Source organism: Lepisma saccharinum, chromosome 22, assembly GCF_977018435.1.
Source record: "Lepisma saccharinum chromosome 22, izLepSacc3.1, whole genome shotgun sequence".
In the NCBI taxonomy this organism is placed as follows: Eukaryota; Metazoa; Arthropoda; class Insecta; order Zygentoma; family Lepismatidae; genus Lepisma; species Lepisma saccharinum.
In genome coordinates, this window is record NC_139250.1 from 50,556,460 (window position 1) to 50,582,174 (window position 25,715).

At 38.8% G+C, this 25,715-nt stretch overlaps 1 long non-coding RNA gene across 1 annotated transcript in view; it reads left to right on the forward strand.

The window, feature by feature from the left end:
- Positions 1-25,463, forward strand: part of LOC146004656 (uncharacterized) — an 81,450-nt gene extending 55,987 nt beyond the window's left edge. Inside the window, exon 4 of the long non-coding RNA XR_014443954.1 lies at positions 25,358-25,463. This is a non-coding gene — a long non-coding RNA (uncharacterized LOC146004656). The remainder of the gene's footprint in view (positions 1-25,357) is intronic.
- Positions 25,464-25,715: the final 252 nt, after the last annotated feature.

Sequence of the window (25,715 nt, forward strand, 5' to 3'; positions counted from 1 at the left end):
TGCCACAAATGGTCTATCCATTTGTCACCACCGATAAACGTTTGTAATTGCGACGCGCAGGTTTGTGCAACTCGTTCACATTAGCCTTTCTAGACATTGAGTGAGAGATTTCGTTTGAAGAAAATGACTAACGTGATTGGATGTTTCGAAGGTGGTATCTCACTGGTACTTTGAATAAAAAGTTTATCTCATCCATATGTATTTCATATACAGAATGAGTTTCATCCCAGTATGCTAAAGGGATATTTCCTGTCATCTGGACTCCACGCTTACTTATTAATGTCATTGTAGGAATGGCGATCTGTTTAGCATGTATGAAATTCGTGTATTTGTATAGTACCGTCGATTAAAAATCTGTAATACGGCTTATGGGGCTTAATGCGTAAAACTTGTTGTCCTTAACGAACGTTGAAGTTCTTTGCTGGTTTGGTATGCTATTGATTTCGATAGCTTGCAAGGAAAACAATTTGGCAATTTTAGTATTGACAGTAACAAGATTACTGTGAATATGTCCTAGTTTATTTTCTGTGGATAGCAATTGCTTACAATATAATCCGTTATAGACGAAAATGTTGGTTTGATTTTTATTTCAATATTCAATTGTTTGTAGTTTTCGTTCAGTTCTTGTAACTTAGATCTGAAAGCGGCTAGCGTCGATTCCTGCGAAGCAGCATTGATTTCGAGAACACCAACCTGTTCTCTGACACTGACGACAATTTGCTGAAGATTTTCTAACAGATGCAATTTCGAAATTTTCACAGTAGGATCGTTTATTATGTTTCTCATCTAGGTAAACTGCGCATGGAGATCGATTACACTATGTGATGTTGGTAACGTGGACACCATGTCACGAAACGAAGAAATTTCATCCCGAATCTGTTATGCATTTGTCACTTCTGTTTCTATCTGTTTCAGTATGCGTGCAATATTTCTTTTAACGGCGAGAAGTTCTTGCGAGGTGGGAAGACCACCTACTGTGTTTTCGAGTGCAGTCAGAGAAGTTTTGATACTTTCAACGTCACTAGATTCGGACAATGTCAACACCGCTGTTTTTAACTTCTGTAAATCTTCGTTCGATGGAACACTCATCTGCAAGGTTTCGAGATTATGCTGTATGTTGTCCAAGACATGATGAAAATGATTGAGACTAGATTCAATGTTCAAATTTTCTAATTAATCAATCTTCTCCTGAACCGTAGTTAATGTGTCTTGAATACTGATCGTCTGATTTTGGAAGATCTCTATAAGAGCATGGATATTTTTAATTTCGTCATTAATCAACTCAAAAGACGCCTCGAGTGTAGCAATCGTAGTTTGAATATGTTCAAAATATTGGTACGCCTCTAACTGAAGCTTTATATTCGCTATGCTCTTACCTATAACTTGCACTTCGTCGGAGGAAGGTAAATTTCTAATGATATCTTCCAAAATCTGCAATTTACTCTTAATTTCTTCGAGAGTGAAGTATGTGGTGGTGCGAAGAAGAATATGTGCCCTTTTTTACGTGCATTTGCATTGAGTGCAATTCGTTCCATCTTTTACACACTACAGGATGCATCTCTTATCATCACGAGCATCTAGTGCAACTGTTCTAACTTTGTTTGTGGTGAGGACGTGGTCAACGCTTTGAATCCTCTCTTCGGCCCTCAATATCGGTGATCATGTGTTAAGACACTCGATATAGTCTTGGAAGGTGAGTTTGTTCGCAACTGTGTTCCTACCGATACCCTTAGCCTTCTTGGTAATGTCATCCTCTGCTCGAATCGCATACATCTTCGAACGCAATCCAGCAAACTCGAGGATGATGTTACCATTTTTCTCATCTTTCAATTTGCCAGGTATTTTTTTTTTGTTACGGGAAGGAATGTTGAAACTGTTCGGTTGGGAGTAGGAAGAAGTATCAAAATACTCGAACATGGATGAATTTTTTACGTCTGCATGGAGGTTAGTCGTTTGGATGTGGTAGAGGAAGCTGTCGGTGTCCATGTAGAGCAGAGAGATACAATCGTCATAATGAGGTTTCATAGCATCATAGTGGAGCTCCAACATGTGAAGCTTCGACAAGTCGAGAACCGTATCTCCAACATAAATAGGCTTATGGAAACAAATCATTTTTTTCTCCATGTGGATCAATGCCAGTTGTTCGTGATACATTTTTCGCGACTTGAAAGTTGGAGTTGCTATCAACTTCCAACACTTCCTGGCATCGGAGACCAACCTCACTTCCACACGATTCCGCACATTTTCCATTGTCTTACCGAACACCGCATTGTTCATAAACTTGAAAAAGTCCCGGTCAAGCTCAGGAGAAGCGGCAGTACGATGTACGGTGTTGGTTTCAATATATGGTCTTAACCACTCGGAATGTTTAAACTTGAGTATTCTTCTTACATTTACTATCTGAACTCCCTTCCCAATCAAAAACTGTCGACTTTTGTAATGAACAACATATCTCTCTTTCGCCTTCAAAGTCATCAGAAGCTTTGGTTGAAGCGATTCAGGTGGACATTTAAAGTCGGATGTTGGTGGTAAATCGCTGAACAGATCGTGCAAGTGGTCGAGGAAATCAAGATCTATCTCTGCGAAGAAACCATATTCCCTGTCATCGAAATTGACATTTACCGAAGTAGGATCAATCCATTCAAAACCACCGTAGGACAGTTTCTGCATCATGGATTGTCCGTATAAATTGTTGACATCGATGTAGAAGATGTAACTGGAGGGCCGATTTGGATCGTATTGATTCTCACACATACGAACTTTAGCATACCTCTGTGGACATTGAACCATTCCCCCACGTATAGCTCTAGATAAAAAGCAGCATATCCACGTCGGAAATAAGTTCCAGCTTGACGTGAGTTTGGAACAACATGGACGACCACGTCAAACCAGGAAGGCTGTAAAAATGTACAGGGTCCAACTTGTAAATATGCATGGACACTTTACGAAATGCTTGAAAAACGTCGGCGAGGATGGTTACATCTAATTTCAGATAAACATCGTGATATTCGCCAAGTGTTTTATATTCCAGTTTATCCCACATCAAATGCGCATGTTGGTAGTCCTCTGTCGTGTTGTCCGCCCCTCTGAGTCGGCTGTACAACTCTTCTTCAGGAGGAAGAGACTCCTCGTCAAACTTCGAATGGTCAGTCACATACTCGTAGGGTTACACACCTTTTCGCCTAACGAGTTCTATGTTCAAATTTTGAAAACTATCGACCGTGAATGTAAATTGATCATCAGTAAGTTTGCTTGCGAGAGAGTCGAGGCTAGCCGAAAGAAATCTATACGAGTCGAGAAAACGCATTTCGATTGTATTTTTCGTCCCAGGAATCGACATTTGCTTGCTGAGACTGATATATCGTTCCTCATTATGGGCAAAGACACCTATAAGTTTTGTATTATAACCAAGATGCCTGACTAAGTGGTGAAAATCGTAGCCGCTGCCGTTGTGAAAAATATGGGGACAAATTTAGGTTTTTGAGTTCTTAGGTTACAAATATTGCATAATGGACAGATATAGTTTCCGGTGAAATGATCGTGGTGGAATATTTTCCAGTTTTCATCTGTGAAGTGTTGATCACACACCGGAGAGACAACGGCAGTATTGTGACTTTGCAAAACTGTGGTAGATAATGGAAACATTGGTTTCGATTAATGCAACACACTGCCAATTTTCTCAACCTCCTCGACCATTTTTTCCAGGAAACATTCGGCAGCATCGGGCCCACGGTATATGTATGGTTCATCTATTCTATCCTGCCACACGACAACGTAACCAAAACTATTTGGTTCATAAAGCTGATACGGCGTGGTGGAGGAAATTTCAGGATCCGGCTCGCATTGCTTCGAAATATGCAATGATTATGGCAGGGTTTTCCAACAAGGCCCTGTGCATTTTTAATTCTTCGACCTCTTTCGATTTCGGCATCAAAATGCTAACTGGTCTGTTGACTCCACAATAGATTTTATGTTCTGCAAGTTTTTCTGACGCAATTTGTCGTCCGTAGTAATTGACGAAGTTGCGTTGAACACGATCGTCGAACGTGGTTAAGCACCTTGGACAAACTTCGATGTGGTTTTTACGCTTGGTTTTTTGACTTCTAACCAATCGGGAGATTGAACGAATAAGACAGTAGTGATTAACATCCTCGTTGGAAATAAGAAGGAGATTTATTACACGATCATTGTCGTCATCCATATTGCTTCTTCTGACGGGATGCACGACATGCTTGTCCGATGTGTAGCCATACACATTTATGGCTAAGCGTTTTCTTTCTGCATCTTGTGTACGCGACTCTAATTTTGTTATATTTTTAACAGCAACTGGGTACTCGATACCCGACATAGCATATTCAATCTCATCAACATATTGCGTATAATGAGAAACCTGCTCTGGATTATTTGATTGATCAGCCGGGTACAGAACCGCCAAGATGAACCAAAGAAAGCACTTGTTATCGATGTTTGGATTGTTCAGCACAGCCCTCTTATGTCGAATGTCCGGTGGAAGAGACACTTAGCTGGAAGCCGAAAGAGGTGCGAATTGGTTTACATAAACGATTAATTTGCGAGGACTCCCACATAATGATCATCCTGATCCCTTAGCCTCGAAATCATCGTGTTGCTTAACAAGTTCGTTGGAGAAATTAGAATAGAATACGTCCAGATTACCGATGTTTGCCAAGTGAAGAACCTGGTTTTTCGTTCTGTGATAATAAATATTCGTTGTGTATTCGTGTGTCTCGTATTCAGAAAATATTAGCTCAACATATACTTTAATAGAATTGTTTTCCAGTTCATTTTTCAGAATATTTATTATAGATGTTTTTATTTCACTCAAGAAACTAGGAATGTCACGGCCTGGTTCCGACGAAAAAGGAAAATTCTTGAGCCGGTCGTTAAATGCAGACCTCACTGGTTTATGTTCATTTGTTAACTTAATTCGTTTACAAGTAAAAGCTTCAGTTCCTGGATTATTAATTTTTTTTTCAGTACTTGTTCGGTCGATAGTTTGCAAATTTTCAGATGCCTATTTATTATGCTAAACATCTTTCCGCATTGAGGACAGGGTTTAGAAGGTAACAAACGATTTATTCTTGAACCTGTTTCGCTACATCTTGCCCTATGTACTTATAAATTGTTTCTTGAGATTAGCTTCCCACAAGTATCGCATTTGGTTTTATCATATTTATGAGTGAAACTGGTGGATGCCATTTTTTAAAAAAAACACTTTCACACAAATCAAAGAGAATAGAAAAGCCAAGTAAAAGACAATAGAATTTTTAGGTATGTTATTTATAGAGAATTTCTTGGGGACAAGTAAAATCCGATCATGTAAAAAATTCAATGTGGTCGAATCACTAGGAAACACCTTCTAAAAAGACTCTTTAAACTTCAAATAATTTGTCGAATATAGCTTTAAATCAAGTTAAAGGACTATGGTCTCAAATACGATAGAATTTTCAGGTATGTTATATATATAGAATTTCTTGGGGACAACACGTCTGGTGGAGACAATTCAATTTCTAACATGTTTATATTTTTAAAAAAAATTAAAATAAATTTCAACCAACCTATCTAACTATATAGAGGAAACCTCTAACTATTGTCATTTCCGAGCTTTTAATAGCCATCTCCATTGTTATTTTTGACCCAATTTTCAAATTGGCCATAACCAAATTTAGCACAAGGAGATGGCGGATTCTAAATGACAATAGTTAAAGACATATTTTAGTGAAATACGCCGGCATAAGCTAAGTTCGTGTTGCTAGAAGGCCTTCGTCGTTGCAAGTCACCTAACCCATTCACTAAGAAAAGAAAAAAATGCCGACGTACTGAAAAAGTTGACAGAAAATTCCAACAACCGAGAGTTTCAACGTTTTGCTTATAGATGACTGTGTCGTCGCCTATCAAAATTTCAAAATTCAAGTCTTGCTCTGTCGTCGCCTATCAAAATTCCAACATCCGAGTTTTGCTCTGTCGTCGCGTACCAAAATTCCTCTACCCTTCCGAGAAAAATTTCCGAAATTATAAAAAATGGCGACCGGAAGTAGACGTATCTCGAAAACGGTAAGAGATATCGCGAAAATAACTCGAAAAATCTCCCCCGCTGACTTCCTCGTCGATTTTGGGGATGTAGAGTACGCATGCAAAATTTGGGTGTGAGGTCAAGGGGGAGAGGGGTTTGGTCTAAACACCAATTGCCATTTTTTTTCCATTGCTCGTAACTTCCGAACAGATGGTCGCAGAGAGCTCAGGTTTGATGCGTTAACATCGTCTCGGTGTCCTCCCTGACTGGAAGAAATTCAAAATGGCGACCGGAAGTGGATGTATCTCGAAAACTGTTACACTTGGTCATAATCTGTTTTTTTTCTTGGACATGCATACATATAGGTGAGATGTCCCCATTGTAGCTTAGTTTAGTCCGTAAAAGATCTTAAAACCATAAAAGATGTGTGCTCGTGACAGGTTACAACTGTAGTGAAAAAGAACTACTTAACTCGTGAAAGATCGTAAAGAAAAAGTGAATAGGTTAAGTTATATCACATAAGATCGTAAGAAAAAAAGAATATAACCAGAATAAGACAAAAACAGCCTTTGTAGGTTCATAATATGATACAACTGAGGCTAAATCCATAGAAATAGGGGATACCTACAAAGGAGTACTTTGAAGCCTCCAATATACACTACTCGGTATAGAAGATCCCTGGGGTCTTAAAATCTTTGGTAGTTGTCTGTGTTGACGTGTAAATAAAACCGCCGCACTCTTCAGTGAATTACACTTCATGCGCCAGCGAGAAGACCAATCTTCAAACTCCAATAGTTGTTGTCTCATCCTGCTGTAGCATAGTTCTTGTAAAGGGCTATTTGTAATGTTGACAACATCATCTGCATAGTTAGCTAACATGCATTTATCAGTGACAGGAATATTACTGGTATATAAAGCAAATATAAGTGGAGATAGAACAGCTCCCTGGGGAACACCAGCACTTACCTTAACGGTGGATCGAATTCCTAAAAAGCACCTGAAATTGTCTATTTTGTAAATACTAGGGGTTGCGGGACAGAATTTTTTGGGTCGGGACGGGAATATTTTTAAGTCCCGACATTCGGGGCGGGAAAAATTCTCAATTTCCCGACAAGGTCGGGAAATTTTTGGGACGGCAAATGTCGAAATTTCCCGAAGCTCTTGAAATCTCGAATTCTACACGTCATTTTCACCTTAAGTAATTGTTTTTGCATTTCTGGTACAAATACTAATAATTTCCGGTAAGATCCAGACATTTACAATGCAAAAAACTTCGAGAATTAACGACTTTTTAAAATGACCATTCGGTATTTCCCGACTGCTCGGTATCCTGAAAAGTCGGGACCGGGACGGGAAATTCAGCTAGTTTCACAAGTAATCCAGCTTGTCAAATTGGACGGGAGACTTTGTCGGAGTCGAGAAGTACTCCTAGAGAATGTCAACTAAGATTAAAGTGTCCTGTAACATATTCCACTACTCGGTGAAGTTGCGTAGTAGCACTGTGCTGTTTTTTACAGTTCCGAAGGATCATGCCCTCAAGGAATAGACCACTGTGGTTATTGTATAACTGTGGGCTTCTGATAGTGGAGTGAAGATAAGAAGTTTGTATGCCTGCTTAATTTCGGCTGGGGTTTTTAAAGCTAAATGCAAGCCAATGATAGACACTAATTGTCGAGTGTAAGCATCCCAGTCCGTTGCAACGTGATATTTTGGAGGATTATTTGGAGTTTTCTTTGAGCTTCGTAAGTTCCCTTTCGGTAAGAAAGAGAGAGAGAGAGACAGGGAGAGAAAAAAACATGTGCTGGCAATACCTACACATCCTATTCTAAGTTATTTCAACCAGTTGTAAACTTGAAAAATGACTTTGCAATTTGGGCTGTGTTATCATGATGCCATAGAAAAGTGTTGCTCCCTGACCGAACGTTAAGTTGTAGATGATACTGTCTCCACCGAGATGTACGCACTGCTGCAGGCCCGTAGCCAGGAATTCTTAGTAGGGAGGAGGGCAAAGTTAATCCTAGAGAGGGCAAATTTTTAATATGTGGTGTTGAATTGGTGGATTTTGTGGAGGGTATGTGGATACGTGCCTGCATAGTCCCAAAATTTTCCGACGGTATACGCTAAGTTTCGCGAAACGCTAAGGCAAGAAAAAATGCTGTTGATGATGGAATACAATTGATCATATGCCATTAATTGACATAAATGTTAATTACAAAAGATAAACCATTTTAAAAATACAAAATGCGTATTTCAATTATTGCATTTGAACGTAAGCACTGGAATACGCAGATTTTTAATTTTTTTTTGCGGAGAGATCTGCGTTCTAGGGGGACGGAATACAAAATGAAATATACCGTAATTAACATTTTTAACCTTCGGTTTGAAAGTTGTTCAATGACAGAAATGACAATCTGTTTGCATTTACCACTTCGGTTTTCCCCGAGTTCTATACTGCTTTCATTTGGAAATGTCGATCTCTCAATATTTCGGAGGGGTATTTTTGCCAGTGAACGTAAGGGATGCAGGGCAGAATGTTATTTTATTTTATTTTCTTGTTCATATTGCTTTCGTGAACTGTCAGTTTGTATACTGTTAATAACATTAATAATACTTCTAACAACACTAAATAGCCAGGGGTCCCAGATTCGAATCCCGGCCTGGGAATGATTTTCCATTCATTAATTTCATCATATCGTCACTCATCCCCATCTTCGCAATTAGCGCAAAGTGGCACAAAAGCGACGTAAATTAAAGCAAATCAATCAATAAAAACACTAAAAATGAAAAATAGAAAACAAAATTATATGAAGACCGCATTTGCTACATTACGCAACAAAGTGTTCTTCTAGAGCTGTTTCTACCTCAAAAATATATCTTTTGATACATCACAACATTTGTTACTAACGTCTTGCACAAACTCTTGAATTGAATTAGCCATATCTACATTTATTTTTGAATTTTAGATAAGACTAGTTTCACAGTGGGCACAGATCAAAGGTATCAATAAATCTTTAATAACTTGCTTATAAGGGTGTCCCAAAAGTAACGCAGGATTTAAATTGCGCACCATTTTTTTCCATTGGGTTGGCAACGCTCTCTGAAGCACATGTTGTAGTAAGCACATTCCGGTTAGTAGTGAGTTAGTCGTGATGGAGAAATACACGATGCAGGAGCGCATAACTATCGTAAAAACATATTACAAATACGAAGAGTGTTGTGCTGAAACGGTGTGCAAATTACGTGGTATGTTTGGGCGGGAAAACGCGCCAAACGGAACGACTGTGAAAAAAGTGCTTCAAAAGTTTGAACAAACAGGTTCGGTGATGGACGACAAAAGAAGCGGTCGTCCTCATACCGGACGCTCGGCTGATATCATTGCCGATGTGGGCGCTACTGTCACTGAGTGTTCGACAACGTCAATTCGACGCAGGTCTCTTGAGTTAGACATTTCGAGGAGCACCCTACATGATTATGGCGAAAGATCTGCGTATGCACCCATACAAGACCTAGATGACTCAACATTCGTCGATTGGGTCCTGGACAATCTCCAAGTGGATGGTGATTTTGCTAAGAAAATCATCGTCAGTGACGAGGTGCATTTTCATCTGGAAGGGTATGTAAATAAGCAGAACTGTCGTCGTATTTGGGGCACGGAAAACCTTCGTGTTATTGAAGAAAAACCGATTTATTCCCAACGAGTGTGTGTGTGGTGTGCACTTTGGTGTGGTGGAATTATTGGGCCGCACTTCTTCGAAAACGAGTCCGGAAGTGCAGTAACTGTCAATGGTATATTTATCGCAAGATTATATCAGCATTTTTGTGGCCTCCTGTGGAAGCCATGGACTTTGGCTTTGATGTTGATGAGATGTTCTTCTCGCAGAATGGCGCCACGTGTCATGAGCCCTAAATCTTGGCGTAAGATATAAACATTTTGGGTGTTGCGGATGGGGCTGGCTTCACAGGCGGCAGAGATCAAAGGAATCAATAAATCTCTAATAACTTGCTTGTATTAATAGCACTAATTTTACTTTCATACGGGATGATCAGCACTAATTGAGCCCTAAATCTTGGCGTAAGATTTAAACATTTTGGGTGTTGCGGGTGGGGCTAGCTTCACAGGCGGCAGAGATGAAAGGAATCAATAAATTCTAATAACTTGCTTGTATTAATAGCACTAATTTTACTTTCATGCGGGATGATCAGCACTAATTGAGCACTAAATCTTGGCGTGGAATTTAAACGTTTTGGATGTTGTGGGTGGGGCTAGCTTCACAGGCGGCAGAGATCAAAGGAATCAATAAATCTCTAATAACTTGCTTGTATTAATAGCACTAATTTTACTTTCATACGGGATGATCAGCACTAATTGAGCACTAAATCTTGGCGTAAGATTTAAACATTTTGGGTGTTGCGGGTGGGGCTAGCTTCACAGGCGGCAGAGATGAAAGGAATCAATAAATTCTAATAACTTGCTTGTATTAATAGCACTAATTTTACTTTCATGCGGGATGATCAGCACTAATTGAGCACTAAATCTTGGCGTGGAATTTAAACGTTTTGGATGTTGTGGGTGGGGCTAGCTTCACAGGCGGCAGAGATCGAAGGAATCAATAAATCTCTAATAACTTGCTTGTATTAATAGCACTAATTTTACTTTCATACGGGATGATCAGCACTAATTTAGCACTAAATCTTGGCGTGTGATTGAAACGTTTTGGGTGTTGTGGGTGTGGCTAGCTTCACAGGCGGGAGAGATGAAAGAAATCAAATAATCTCTAATAACTTGCTTGTATTAATAGCACTAATTTTACTTTCATGCGGGATGATCAGCACTAATTTAGCACTAAATCTTGGCGTAAGATTTAAACATTTTGGGTGTTGTGGGTGGGGCTAGTTTCACAGGCGGCACAGATGAAAGAAATCAATTAATCTCTAATAACTTGCTTGTATTAATAGCACTAATTTTACTTTCATGCGGGATGATCAGCACTAATTTAGCACTAAATCTTGGCGTGGAATTTAAACGTTTTGGGTGTTGTGGGTGGGGCTAGCTTCACAGGCGGCAGAGATCAAAGGAATCACTAAATCTCTAATAACTTGCTTGTATTAATAGCACTAATTTTACTTTCATACGGGATGATCAGCACTAATTGAGCACTAAATCTTGGCGGAAGATTTAAACATTTTGGGTGTTGCGGGTGGGGCTAGCTTCACAGGCGGCAGAGATGAAAGGAATCAATAAATTCTAATAACTTGCTTGTATTAATAGCACTAATTTTACTTTCATGCGGGATGATCAGCACTAATTGAGCACTAAATCTTGGCGTGGAATTTAAACGTTTTGGATGTTGTGGGTGGGGCTAGCTTCACAGGAGCAGAGATCAAAGGAATCAATAAATCTCTAATAACTTGCTTGTATTAATAGCACTAATTTTACTTTCATACGGGATGATCAGCACTAATTTAGCACTAAATCTTGGCGTGTGATTGAAACGTTTTTGGGTGTTGTGGGTGTGGCTAGCTTTACAGGCGGCAGAGATGAAAGAAATCAATTAATCTCTAATAACTTGCTTGTATTAATAGCACTAATTTTACTTTCATGCGGGATGATCAGCACCAATTTAGCACTAAATCTTGGCGTAAGATTTAAACATTTTGGGTGTTGTGGGTGGGGCTAGTTTCACAGGCGGCACAGATGAAAGAAATCAATTAATCTCTAATAACTTGCTTGTATTAATAGCACTAATTTTACTTTCATGCGGGATGATCAGCACTAATTTAGCACTAAATCTTGGCGTGGAATTTAAACGTTTTGGGTGTTGTGGGTGGGGCTAGCTTCACAGGCGGCAGAGATCAATGGAATCAATAAATCTCTAATAACTTGCTTGTATTAATAGCACTAATTTTTCTTTCATGCGCGTTGATCAGCACTAATTTAGCACTAAATCTTGGCGTACGATTTAAACATTTTGGGTGTTGTGGGTGGGGCTAGCTTCACAGGCGGCAGAGATCAAAGGAATCAATAAATCTCTAATAACTTGCTTGTATTAATAGCACTAATTTTACTTTCATACGGGATGATCAGCACTAATTGAGCACTAAATCTTGGCGTAAGATTTAAACATTTTGGGTGTTGCGGGTGGGGCTAGCTTCACAGGCGGCAGAGATGAAAGGAATCAATAAATTCTAATAACTTGCTTGTATTAATAGCACTAATTTTACTTTCATGCGGGATGATCAGCACTAATTGAGCACTAAATCTTGGCGTGGAATTTAAACGTTTTGGATGTTGTGGGTGGGGCTAGCTTCACAGGCGGCAGAGATGAAAGTAATCAATAAATTCTAATAACTTGCTTGTATTAATAGCACTAATTTTACTTTCATACGGGATGATCAGCACTAATTGAGCCCTAAATCTTGGCGTAAGATTTAAATATTTTGGGTGTTGCGGGTGGGGCTAGCTTCACAGGCGGCAGTGATGAAAGGAATCAATAAATTCTAATAACTTGCTTGTATTAATAGCACTAATTCTACTTTCATGCGGGATGATCAGCACTAATTGAGCACTAAATCTTGGCGTGGAATTTAAACGTTTTGGATGTTGTGGGTGGGGCTAGCTTCACAGGCGGCAGAGATCAAAGGAATCAATAAATCTCTAATAACTTGCTTGTATTAATAGCACTAATTTTACTTTCATACGGGATGATCAGCACTAATTTAGCACTAAATCTTGGCGTGTGATTGAAACGTTTTGGGTGTTGTGGGTGGGGCTAGTTTCGCAGGCGGCACAGATGAAGGAAATCAATAAATCTCTAATAACTTGCTTGTATTAATAGCACTAATTTTACTTTCATGCGGGATGATCAGCACTAATTTAGCACTAAATCTTGGCGTGGAATTTAAACGTTTTGGGTGTTGTGGGTGGGGCTAGCTTCACAGGCGGCAGAGATCAATGGAATCAATAAATCTCTAATAACTTGCTTGTATTAATAGCACTAATTTTTCTTTCATGCGCGTTGATCAGCACTAATTTAGCACTAAATCTTGGCGTACGATTTAAACATTTTGGGAGTTGTGGGTGGGGCTAGCTTCACAGGCGGCAGAGATCAAAGGAATCAATAAATCTCTAATAACTTGCTTGTATTAATAGCACTAATTTTACTTTCATACGGGATGATCAGCACTAATTGAGCCCTAAATCTTGGCGTGGGATTTAAACATTTTGGGTGTTGTGGGTGGGGCTAGCTTCACAGGCGGGATAGATCAAAGGAATCAATAAATCTCTAATAACTGGCTTGTATTAATAGCACTAATTTTTCTTTCATGCGGGATGATCAGCACTAATTTAGCACTAAATCTTAGCACATGTTTCGTAATTTGTGCTGTTGTGGGTGGGGTCACCGTGAAGATAGCCTCACCCAGAATGATTTTCATTTTTCTGGTATATTAAAGTGGCACTAATTTTTTGGATTGCATACTTTGGTAGCACTAATTCGGCACTAATTTTTAGGATATGTCTTATAATTTGTGCCGTTATGGGTGGGGCTGTCTTCACGGATCTACTGCCGCCGGGCAAAAATTGCTCGAAATGGTCGCGAAACAGAATACGGCGAAGTTGATGATGAACAGCATGTACGGTCAGATGTACGAGCTGAAAGACATTCCCGAAGAAATTCGCGCTCACGTGAACCAACCTTACATTCGCAGGCCGTACGGGAAAAACGTTGGGGGCTCGTTCGTTTCGAAGAACCCCCCGCTTGCGCGTCCCCATCGTCACTTTTCTGTCTCGAAGTTTGAGAAAAAAACACGTGAAACTCTACAGAGGTGTGGTTATCTATAACCGCAGCCGTTAGAACCTTTTTTTTTGGTTGGGCACCACGCAACCTGGCGTGGTTATAGGGGCCAGGAATCCTAAAAAAAACAATTATTATTATTTGTTTTCGTTTGCTTGCGTCACAATACAGGCACGCACGCGTGTGTGTGTGGCACATCGTTCCCGAGAGGTTTACAAAAGGTCACGATATATAAACATGGTCCCGGACTTGGAAAATTACGATAAGGCGCATTCATCCTTCAAGGATGAGAAAGTGCATTTACTTGTACTCGTACCGGCTTTTTGTGCGCTGTGAAACATCGTCAGGCGCGGAAGGTGGAGAGAAAGTGAGTTTTTGAGGTTTTGGTGAAATTTTCGTGGGTTGGCAACACTGAACCCCACTTGAGTATTTTTTTCGTACCGGCTTTTCTGCGCTGTGAAACATCGTCAGCGCAATAAATGAGGCGCGGAACGTGGAGAGAAAGTGAGTTTTTGAGGTTTTGGTGCGATTTTCTTTGGGTTGGGTTGGCACCACTGAACCCCAATTAATGTTTCAGAACTGTCCCACCTGCACTACTAATACATAATGACGTGTCCTTAGTGCAATTTTAGATAATAAAAATGGTACATCAATTTTTCCATTAATTTAATTGAAAATGAAATTGTAATCGTTAATATTTATTCTTTCCAAGTGACACGAAATATTAAGTTTTTCTAACAAATTATGATATTCATAATAAAATGAGAAATCTTTTCTGTACATTTTCAAGTATCTCTTTCATATTATTATGCAAAATTCTATGTTCTTGTACTGTATTCCAAAATTGGCCTTACATACACAGTGAATAACTGAATTAACAATAATAGATTGTTTGAATTAGACCATTTGTTAATTAAGTGGCCGCTTCTCTTTCTAGCTTTTTTGCAGAATCATATACATGATCTTTAAAATCAAGCCTTATGTCTAAAACGACACCCAAATGTTTAGTAACTTCAACTTTTTTAACTACTCCATGAGTCTAATTTATAATTATAACTACACCACATAATTGTTGAGTTTCTGCACCAGTAAATTATGATTGACACTATCAAAAGCTTTGGATAAATCAAGGTATATAACATCTAGTTGACTCTTATTTCAGAAGGATTGAAAAGCATTAGTTATAAGAACTGATAGATTTGTGCTTGTAGATCTTCCTCGTATAAACCCATGTTGACATTCACTAACTATACTCTTAATATTAAAATATAAAGATTTGTGTCTAAGAGATTCGAACATCTTACTAAAAATATTAATAATAGTAATCGGTCTTTAATTAGAAATTTTGTTGTTTCCAGTTATCTTCTGAATTGGCACCACAGTTACTTCCTTACATAATTAGGGAAGATGCCAGTTTTTAATGATTTGTTAAAAATTAAGCAGAAGACAGGTGCACGTATATCACTACATCCATTGAAAATATAGTTAGGTATATTGTAGAGACCAGAATTACTTTTAGCCATAATTTTCTTGAAGACAACAATTATATCTTTCTCATAGATTACAGGAGGAAATATAGGGTTAAAATACCAATCAGATTACTGAAGAGCAGTGTCTTGCGGTTTAGAAAAATTACCCTCGAAATGACTCATAAATGCATCAGCAATTTCCTTCTCATCATGCAATATTTTATTATCAGATGTGACAAGAGTAGACAGCTTAGGAGGTGACAAATTAATTAGTCTCCAAAAACGAGTTTTGTCACTAGCAAAACAGGAATTTAAATAATTATAATATCTACACTTAGCATATTTGATTTATCACCTAAGGTGAGTGAAGGACATTTCCAACATCTCTTGTAACAAGGTACATGCTCATTTTAATTGTAACTGCCGATAGAATTGTGCGGGTTTATTTCATTACATTGATAGTGGTTTCAGTTATGTGCGTGTTACATCCAGTTTGCCAGCAGACGCTCTCTCACTGCCCGCCGTGTAGCCACTGCTCAGCGGATGACTCGACCATGAGAAGCGCTGTATATTATTTAGTGTTATATTAATTTTGGAAAATATTGTAAATGATGTATGCAAATGAAAATTTGGTTAACGAATTAAAATGTGGTTGTTATGTATAGGTTAGCTATTAATATTCCGTATGGTTCTTTTGACATTTTGTTTTTAAAGGTTACACTTAATCAGTATTTTCCACGAATTGTGAATCATTTTAAAATTTTTGGAACATTTTTGAGAATTTTTCGAGCCTAATATAAGATTGATGTAACCTACGATTAAAAATTGAATACTCGTATTTTCGGATTTTTAGAACCTATGTAAGTGTTTTAGAGCCTGTTTTAGGAACCTAAAAGCACACTTTTTAAATCCTAAAAATCAGAAATCTACTCATAATGAACCTCATAAATTGTCTATAATGCAGAAAATGAATAAAAAGTTATCGATCTTTCATCAGTTCGGTAAATACTCACTGAGACCATTGGTACACATCGAAAATTATTTCAAGCAACTCCACTGTTGTCTTTCATTCACGTTTGTTTCTACTTTGTACAAAAACTTTTTTACACCTTAGTAACTTTTTCCGCATGCTGAACATTCATGTTTTCATTTTCTTGTTTAATGTTTCAGAAAATATCCTCACAGAAAAATGCAACACCCAGTGTAACATTCATGTCTCTATCGATTTCTGTACAAAAGTTATGATCATTCAAAGTCTCGGTTGCATAACTTTCTGGATGGCTACATATTGACTTAAACTCAGCTTCTCTTTGGTATTATTAGTTTCATTATTTATCTTTTTGGAGTAAGGTTATACTCATGTTTAGTACATAATTAATTTGCATCTGGTAGAATTATATGGAGCACCTTTCTATCTTACAAACTTCACAACAGTGTCTGGAAAGTTACTTTTTAAAGTAACTGAATTACAGTTAGAGTTACTTCACGTCATTTGAGAATGTAACTTAGTAGCAGTTACATAAAAGTCTAAGATATTATTGCAGATTCTTTAGATAACTCCTCTAGAGTTTCATGCACAGAATTCAGGTGGATTTTTCTAATTTTTGTGGTGATATTAAAAAAATAATATTTAAAAAAGGTAAAGTGTTCCCCTGTGCTTAGTACCAGGCCATGAAGGCGTATAGGGGGTTTGGGTGTAACGCCTCACATTTTATTCGGTCGTGAGTGCGGGTGATGTGATCAGCTTCACGCCCCTGACCTCTTTACCCCACAGGACCAGGTACCCATGTCATTCGACACTGGGTGAGCACTGGGGCCGCTTCCAAAGTTAGAAGAGTTCACGGATTTGAACCGGACCTTTAGCATGGTAGTCAGACGGATTACCGACTGAGCCACCGTGGCCACTAAATTTATTAAAAATAATATTTACTATATAATTTTCTTTGCAACACATCGATGAGAAAGTTTCAGAAACATGTATTTTCTCAATACATTTTCACGTGTACTTTGCCCCCTTTTGAAAGTAACGTGTTTTAACGTGTTACTAATCATTAAAGGATGCCTCCATACCAACATGCTTTACTGCATGCGAAGATCTGCTACCAGGCAGGGATGGAAATTCGCGGAAATTATCGTAAGACATAATGGTAGTTTTCTTGTATTAAGCGCCTTTTAATGGAAATATAAGTAATAAAATAGTCCATAATAGAGGCCTCTAGTCCTTCCTTCTCTTATCTCTTACGAGACTTCGCCACTGTGGAATATACGTACATATATTCAATAACCATATATTTATTATATTTATGTAATTAATATATAAATATAACAATACAATATAATAAGCTCTTTAATTATATTTCATATATATATATGGGGGAAGATGTAAAAACTGATTGATGGATTTGAAAAACTTGCCCCCCCTCCAAAAAAAGTTCCGACGTCACTGTATGAAATAAACATTCTCAATAACTTGCGCTTGATACAAAACTTTGCTAGTATGAAGGTTTACCTTCTTCTATTATTAGAACTAAAATTTCAGTGATGTAACTACTTAGCTAGTATAAATTATACCGCTTAAAGAAAATCTTGTCGCATATTATGAAATTTGAATAATTTATTAGAGACTAATGCCTTAAAAAATATATATTTTATGCACACTTGAGTCATGTAGAACCTGTTTAATATTAGATAATGAATGCCGTGACTTGTAGCGAAATTGCGATGTTTATATTTTAAGGTTTAAAACAATATATACAGGGTGTTTCAGAGTGACCCAGATACAACCTTTTTCTCGAGAACATGAGATCGTGTCAAGTAGAAACCATTAAGTTGGGCCCAAAGAATTCTTAGAAAGTGTTTGCAACAGCCCGAAAGCCACCCTTTGTGGTTTTAGTGGGGGGCACATACCCCGTTTGTGCGATTTTCAAATGGAAAGGGTATGTTTGGAATGCAGATTCGGAAAGCAGGGAAAAAATACTACTGTCATATGAAACATTTGTCTGTACCACCTACCGTTGTCCGTGTAGAAAATGGTTTTGCAAAAAAAGGAAGTTGAGCCAAATCGAGTATATCGAGCTTAACAATTAAGATAAGTGCAGCACCATAACAGTTTCGGAAAGTGCAGGACACAAGCTTTCCAACAATATGCCACATGGTGACTGTGGGACTAAAAAAGGATAACTCAAAACGTTAGGGAAGATCTCGAAAATTTCAAATGGCAAGGGGGGGTCGAGTAATACCTCGTTTTAAAGGTCACAGAAATCGTGAAAAGGATGCAAACATGATTTTGTAATCCACTGACTGGTTTCAAAATGGCGACCAAAATAATTCCGACCCTTGAAGTTGGTGTTCCAAAGTGAGGAATTACGTACGTAAATAGCAAAACACAAACACTGGACAGAGTATGTAAGATCATGTACAAATAATTATTGTAATGGGTCCGCTCTTGAAACACCGTACTACTGTAAGCTTTGTTTGAGCTGCAACTTTGACCGCCCTTCACACTTTCTCCAGGCTTAGGAGTGGAAACGAATGGTTTACTGTCACGCACAATAAGGAATTCGTTGGCGTGTTTAACGGCTGCTTCACCAACGAAAAAGGTCCTTTTCTCATAATTGATTGTCAAATCATTGTTTGACAAGAGAAATAGGCCTAACTGAAATGATGATAAGAAAAACGAAAGAGTAATATGAAACCAAAGAACAACGAAAACGAGAAGAATAGGTAAAGTACGCAGTGTGATGCACATTTACCAACTTACAATAGCTGTTCGAAATGTCTTCCCTGGGTCTCAATGCATTTCTGCACACGGACATTGAAATCATTCTGTGCTGCAATAACTTCTGCCTCACTAACCTGCCTGCATGCAGCAACTATGCCCTCGATCATGTCGTCCTTCGTTGTAGGGAGATTTTGGTAAAAGATTTATTTCAGTCGTCCCAAGAGGTAATAATCTAAACATGTTAAGTCTGGTGATCTAGGAGGCCAGGGTACAGTCCCACCTGTACATACCCGAAGCATTGCATTCACCTAATTCCTCGATGTCAGCTCAAAATGTGCTGGGCAGCCATCTTGTTGTAGCTACATGTGTGTTCTGATGTGTAAGGGGACATCTTCGAGAAGACTGGGAAATTGTTCTTGAAGAAATGTGCGGTACACAACACCCGTAAGCCTCGCATGAAAAAAATAAGGTCCAATTATTCGTCCGCCGATGATTCCACACCACACATTCACAGACCATCTACGTTGATGATCAACCTCTTGCATCGACCGTGGGTTTTCGGCGGCCCAGTAATTCATGTTGTGCCTATTTACCTGACCATTACTTTTAAATGTAGCCTCTTCAGACCACAACATTTCGTCAAAGAATCGAAATTTGCATTCACTTGAGCTTGAGACCACAAGCAAAAGTCTAGCTTGCTTTAAAAATCAGTTTCGTGTAGCTCTTGATTCAAGGACACGTGGTAGGGATGAAATCTGTGAATCCTTAAAATCCTTCTCACTGTACTTGCGCTGACACCAGAATAACGAGGAACTTGTCTGATACTCACGTGAGGATTGAGATGGAAGGCTGCAAGTACACCAGCAGACCTCTCATCTCGAACAGGCCGAGCAATGCGTTCATGTTTGTGACTGCTAGAAGGCTGAACATTACCCTTTCTGCGTACACGATCGGCAAGGGTGCGAAAAACATGTCTTGAACGATGTTCCCGATAGGGATACCTTGCAGCATACACACGAGCAGCAGCAGAACTATTTCGTTGGCACTCACCCAACACCATGAGCATATGAAATGCTTCTTCGTTCGTGAAAAGCATTATTAGTTCACATTCAACAATTTGCCACTGCGAATTAAGTACAGGAATGCACACTACCCGCGAGGAATGCACTGTAGAACGTCCTGAGGTACCACACAATGACTTCGACGATGCAACCACTTGTAACAGACAACGGTGAATGACACCAAGATTGGAGGGGCGTATTCGCGTTATCAGTGGAAGCACACTAGAACCGACTGCTATGCAGGAGAGCTCGTCACACCTCGACCCGTGGTACTTTCCGATTGCCTTTGTTGAACCGGGCAGTGGGAACAGCGTACGTGCAGTCAAATGGAACTGGACGCACCGACAATTGACGTACTTTGTAATTTGTCGACTGGGCCAGCATGCTGTGTTATGTACTGCAGCCTACCCAACACGTGGGGATATGCTTATTCCTACTCGTACACAATGAACCTGAAGTTCTGCTCACTGTATGTTGTACACTCACAGAGGCATGTACTAATACGAAACCGCAGACCTCTCACCCGGTTATTCAGTACACTGACGTTACATGTGACGGGTGGCATGGTCTGACAATGGTAGCGAACCAGTAACCATTTAGAAACCTTGTCACGAATAAACAACTGTTCCGCTGGCATTCCTTGTACAGGATCTCATGTACTCTGTCCAGTGTTTGTGTTTTGCTATTTACGTACGTAATTCCTCACTTTGGAACACCAACTTCAAGGGTCGGAATTGTTTTGGTCTCAATTTTGAAACCAGTCAGTGGATTGCAACATCATGTTTGCATCCTTTTCACGTTTTCTGTAACCTCTAAAACGAGGTATTACTCAACCCCCCTTACCATTTGAAATTTTCGAAACCTTCCCTAACTTTTTGGGTCATCCTTTTTTAGTCCCGCAGTCATCATGTGGCATATCGTTGGAAAGCTTGTGTCCTGCACTTGCCGAAACTGTTATGGTGCTGCACTTATCTTAAGTGTTAAGCTCGGTATACTCGATTTGGCTCACCTTCCTTTTTTTGCAAAACCATTTTCTACACGGAAAACGGTCGAAGGTTCAGAACAATGTTAAAGAAAAAAGGTAAAGTGCTCCCCTGTGCATAGCACCACGCCATGAAGGCGTAAAGGGGGTGTGGGGGTAACGCCCTACACTTTCTTGATCCGGTCGTGAGTGGGGGTGATGTGATCAGCATCACGCCCATGACCGCCTTTACCCACAAGGGTTTCCCCAGGTACCCATGTTATTCGACGCCAGGTGGGCGCCGGGGCCACTTCCATCGTTAGAATAGTTGCCGGATTTGAACCGGCCGGGGACCGAACCCGGGACCTCTAGCATGATAGTCAGACGCTTTATCGACTGAGCCACCGCGGCCACTACAGACAAATGTTTCATATGACAATCGTATTTTCTCAACGCCTTTCCGAATCAGCATTCCAAACATACCCTTCCCATTTGAAAATCGCAAGAATGGGGCATGTGCCCACCAACAAAAACCACATAGGGTGGCTTTTGGGCTGTTGCAAATACTTTCTACGGATTCTTTGGGCTCAATTTAGTAGTGCATCTTTTTGTTTCAACTTGATACGATCTCCCGTTCTCGAGAAAAAGGTAGTGTCTGGGTCGCTCTGAAACACCCTATATAGCATATGAAGTTTAAGATATTTTAGAATTTAAAGCTGTAAACTGCAAAGAAGAGATATTCAACTGTTAACGAATGCAATATCTTACAGAGAAAAAAAATATATATATAACCACAAAATGTTTCATTATTTTTGTGAAAAAACTTTGATCCTTGCGTTATTATGCAATCTCTTGTTCATTAAAGTTCTATTATGCTAACTATGGTGCCTAGACTATCTAAAGTCACAACTAAAACTGCTATTATGAATTCCTGAGGTAGATCAATTAAACGAGCGATTTATACTCTAGAGCACGGTACAACACTCTAACTACACTAGTGTCCAAAATTAAAGCAACAAACAGAAATCCTTTCCTCGTGTCACTTTTTTTGTTGATAAATTTGCCAAGTTTTACCTGTTGCTATGGTGATTTTTTTGTTGATAAATCCTGGCAGGGGTGCCCACAGGGGGGTTTTCTCCTGCAGGTTGCGCCATCGAAATTTTGGGGGGGATTTTTTCCTTTCAAATAATATAAAATTCGACATTTATATCTTTTCCAAAATATATGTAAAATTTTACATCTTAAATGCACTATATTTAATCCATTAGATGAAGAAATGAAAGTGTTTACGGCATTATCGAAAGGGGAAGGGTATCGGACTTCTATATATTAGGCCTTAATTGACACGTGGGTTCTGAGGGGGATTCTGAATTAAACTTCGGGGGACAGTATCCAACTCTAGGTCTTAGATTATGGCGAGTGCTTTAGTTAGAGGGGGATTGAACATTAAATTGAAGGGGGTATCCAATTCTGTTTATTACTATTGTCTTAGACTGTTGCGGAATTTCTGGTGTGGAGACTGAGAATTAATTTTTTTGAGGAGGCAATATCTACTATTCAATATTAACAGTAAGTCTAAAATTGGCATCGAAATTTTGGTGGTAGGATTGAGTATGAAATTTAAAGGGGGAGATAGAAAGCTCTTGAGAAAGTGTTAAATCTTAGATTGTCGAGGAATTTCTGTAGTGGAGTGAGAGTTCGAACATTACATTTTGGAGACTGTATTTAGTGATAAAGCATCTACACGTTTTCCACCCCGAATGTGCCAAAGGAAAAGCTGGAAAAGAAACAGACTAAATATCTCTGGATCTTAAGAAAATATTGACACCCCATTAAATTAATATTCTTCAAAGCCTGCAAAGAAATGTATGTAAACATTTTCTTGCTCGCTTCGCTCGCAATAATTTGTTGCTACGATGTGTGTTTGGCGCTTTAATGAGATGAATATGAAGTTTTTATTCTAAAGCTACATTACAAGACAAGCAATATTCTCGATTGATTGATTCATTGCTTTGGTGTTTTAAGTCCACTTTATGCACTCTAAGGCTAATCGGGACTGAACCTACAGTTTAAAGTGGGATCCACGCGATATTCTCGATTATGATGAACGATTTTAGGGGTGATCTTTAGTGATGGCACCCCTGTTTAGAGAGGAGAGGCAGATCAATTATAATGTTCAGTAAAGCTAAGGAAAAAGTTACTTTCGGTAGAAACGCTGTCGTAATTAAATATTTTGTGGGGAATACGATATGGTTTAAGGGCGCGAATCTTATGATTTGGGGGAAATGCATGACATGATTTTGGGGGGGGATGCGCCATTTGCCTTGGGGGGGATGGGCACCCTTAATCCGAGCACATTAAGGTTAGTTTATTTTCAATCTTAAACCAGTTGTCTATGACATCATAAATATTACTATCACCTGATCGTATTATGTGGTCAAATGGACACACGGAAAAGAATTTCCGTTTGTTGCTTTTATTTCGGACATTAGTATATATACGTTTGGCGTAATAGTGGACATAATTGTACTGCATGTCTAGGAATATTATTAGTGTTACGTCTAATTACATATTTACATGAATTTAGAAATAAGGCAATGTATTCCTTAGTTAAAGTAATATAAGGAAAAGTGGTCGACTCCTGAATTCCCTGCTTTCTCCGTGTTTTAAGCTCCCTTCTAGAGGTGCTAGGAGACTTAAGTCATAATAAATATAATTGAGTCGCCGGCGGGACCTTTATCGTTCCCAAAACTATATTTATTAAAATTTAATATCCTTGTTGCAATAATCTTAACAGTTATAGCTCATGCATTCTAGATCATTTACACGTTACGGTCAGTTTTAAACGAAATTTAAATTAAGACTTTTACGGAACTTTCTTAATAATAATAGTGCCACTAAGTTAGAGTCAATAAACTCTAATTTATTTTCCTAGTTCATGATATAACTTTAATATTCACTTTTAATCCAGGTTGTTAGTTAGTTGATATATTAATATGTTACATTTAGTTTGTTTTAAAACAAAATAAATTTCTGCCTTGGTCAGCATATTGAGTTTTTAATATTAAGGGTAAGCATAATCACAGTCTGACCAAAATGCAGAGGGACGTCAATAAAAAAAAATGATTAAAAAATTTCTGTAACCTGCTGCTTATAGACGACGCTATGATGATTTACGTGTCAAACGTCATGTAAAATAAAAATAAAAATTTCCCAACTTTTACGTTCTGGGACCACTGCAATTTCAAGGACCATCTAATGCCACTTTCTACATTAGCTAAAATCCTGGGAATGATAAAATTTTCCCAGGTGGGAATTCTGTTGTAGCCAGGGTACCGGGTTCGCGCTACCTGGAGCGGATTGATAGGGAATCGTCCACGGACGTCTCTGGGCCGGCTACATTTCTAAAGAAATGGGTCTCCCTAAAGTGCGACATCGAACCTTCCGCCACGCGGAATGACGGACGCTCCTGATACCAAATCGCGAGCCCGACACGGATAACCGCAACGGAGCTAAGGCGCAGGTTCCTCCGCATTTTTACATTTTGCGGGTGACCGACCCTGACTTGAGTTCGATAGGTTTCATCTGATTCATTCTCGAGTTAGAACTCGACATCTATCATAGCGTAATGGTTTTCCCCCGCTGATATTAGCATTAAAACACGTGGAACTCTATAAATTCTCTACTTTTAAATGCGTACGCAACCTGTTATTCATTTAATGTTTTCATTATGACGTCTATCCCTTCTTTTCTCCGCCTAGAAATGAGAAAAACCTATCTGGAGGGTGGGGAAGCCTAATTTAAAATATAATATTATTTTTCCTTGCGTTTCCGCCTGAGATAAATGAAATGGTGCGCAAAAATGTCATGACGGTTCTATGTTCTTAATTTTTATTTATTTCAAACTGAAATGAATGAAAATTCCAGCACCTCCATTTACGTAATGAACTCTGAGGTTCGTGGGATGGAACCAAGAGCCTTTTTCCATTTAAGTGTATAGATATTTGTACCTTTTCCTCGTTACCATTAGGCTTACATGAAGAGCGAGTGCTCAAATGAAGAGGATGAATGATACCTCCAGTTACATCATCTACCTGAATGGTTAAAAGTTCTTGGTTCGATCCCATGAACTTCAGAGTTTGTTACGAATTGCTTCTATATAACATGAAGGGTCAAGGACAACATTAAATATCAAGCGGTTTGTTACTTATTCCTGCATTATGAGACAATTTAATGCCATCTCTGCTATTTTTCTTAATCTTCCTGTAATGAAGTACTTTTTAATTATATCTTCAAAAATTACAGTAGTTTTTCCTTGCAGCTCAAAATACCACAGGAGTATTCAAGTGTCACTACAAAGGGAATACATACCTAGAGGGCCAGCCTATAACTGTGGATGAGCCCTGTAAATCGTGCTATTGTCAGAAAGGATTTGATGGCAAGTATATCTGTTAATCTAGAAATATATGGCATATAAATCTACAGTCATGCCACAAAATTTAGATGTGACATCATCCTTTTTAATTTTAACTGCAGTGTAAGTTCCATGACAAGAGTCCTTTCTCTTGTGAATTCAACATTTTTTCCACAATTCCACAATTGCTTTGTATATTACCAGCACCAGGGATTTAGAGTGTGGAAGTTTCAGGGACTGACGTCCCATACCTCCATTCACTGGG